A 1950-nucleotide genomic window follows, 5' to 3' on the forward strand; every position below is an offset into this window, starting at 1 on the left:
GTCGACTCAAGTCGGCGTTGCGTCACGAGCCGAGGTCGCCCAGAAGACGCATGGAAATCCTCCTCGTCCCCCGCCCGCCAAACCGCAGTAAATGCTCCTCCACAGCGAGGCGTCGGCTCACGTGCTTCAAATTGACAATGCTCCATCGACGACGGAGGAATAGCTCTGTTCGGACGCGGCGTCCTCACCACACGGACTTGTAAACTTTTCCCAAGGAGAGTACATAGAGGAGACCACAGTCCGTCCCACACAAGCTTGAACGATTACTACAGAAGAGGAGTCCTCCGTCGGTCTCCAGATGTGTTTTCACTCACTGCGCATTTAGATGGGTTTACTCAACCCTTCATAACCCAATGTTGCTTCTAAGCAACATCAAAAATGTTTAAACTTTCAGCTCTATTTAGCAAATATCTAAACTAAATATTATTTTGTAGTGTAAATTTTAATGACAAAATATTTAGGTGCCACGATAATTATCATTTAGTGTAAAATTTTTACGTTTTCAAAATGAAAATTGATTGATCTTGAAATTTGATTTCTCCCAGAAACAGCTCTGGGTTAGAGAGGGTTAAGTAGCCGCTTAGCATCGCTAATGGGCAGACCGATCCGAATTTCACGAAGAAATAAGTAATATATAAATATTTATATATGTAAATAAAATTAGGGCTGATACATTGAAGTTTATAATCGCTATGATTTGGTGTATCAAATACATAACTTATCAACGCTATCCCTCACGATTTTTTAAATGATAAAGAAAATCTTGTGGATGAATGGATCGCTTTTACCTCATCGCCGCGGGTATTTTTGAAACCCGATTAAAATGCAACCAAAGTGGCAACAAGCTTCAATAGATGAGCAAACGGTCCAATTTAAAGCTGCAATGTGAACCATGTGGTTTGTTGACTTTATTCCATTCAGCCATTTTGAAGTAGTTATCCCATATACCGGTAACCTTTTCAGACGGAAGAGCCAAAAGATGCAACCAATCATTTCGACAGTGCTTTAATTTGAATTCCAGTAATGTGTTTACTATAGGGACGTTTTATCCTCTCTCCTTCCTACATTCATGGTTTTCATCTTGTTAGAAATATTTTTTCAGTTTTGAAAATAAAATAACATAATTTCTATTTTTTTCGCATGCAACCGAAAGGCCGAAATTTGGCATTGAAAGAACCGCATGCGCTCTGACGCATATAATAGGGTAATTTCCTTCGGCAAAGAAAACGAAAGGAGTTGATTGCGATTCGTTACCCACCATTAGTGTATTCATAATATACAAATTATTTGGTTTTAGAAAGCCCAGTTTAGACGAATGGCAATGGTCAATTTTAACCGCATTTGAAAAAGTCCAGATTGGCGCCCATGCGATGCCACTCCACGTGACGTCACAGGGACCTAGATTCTATACAAGTAGATAGGAGTTTTACATCGTCTGAGATTACCAATGCATGCATGAGGCACAGAGCTCAGGGAAACTTGTCTTATTAATCACCTATTAAAGTTGCCTAAGGTCAGAAAGTTTTCTTCGTTTGATAAGGTATTAATAATCTTTATTTAAGCCAAGCGCTACCAACTAGCAGGGTACTCTGCTACCTGCTAGCATCCTGCGTCGTATCAGCGCTCAAAGCCTCGCCTCAAGGTCACCTCACTTACGGCAGCGGGAACCAGAACGACGTCATACGGAGTTTTCCCAGCATTCATACTTAGCTGTCGTGTTTTCGCGCGCTTGAAATTTTTCACTTTTCATTAAATCGCGAAAAATAGATATCGTCATTTAAAAATGTAAAAGCGTGAAATACGTACTCCAGGAGTAATAATCTTTCGATTGAAGCAATAAAAAAATAATAGGAAACCACCCTATTCGCGTCTTCAAAATCAATTAGGAAAAATATATTTACACGCATGCTCGCATAAACGTATGACAGAGGATCTCTCCATGCTGCGACC

This window comes from Ischnura elegans, chromosome X (assembly GCF_921293095.1).
Source record: "Ischnura elegans chromosome X, ioIscEleg1.1, whole genome shotgun sequence".
NCBI lineage: Eukaryota > Metazoa > Arthropoda > Insecta > Odonata > Coenagrionidae > Ischnura > Ischnura elegans.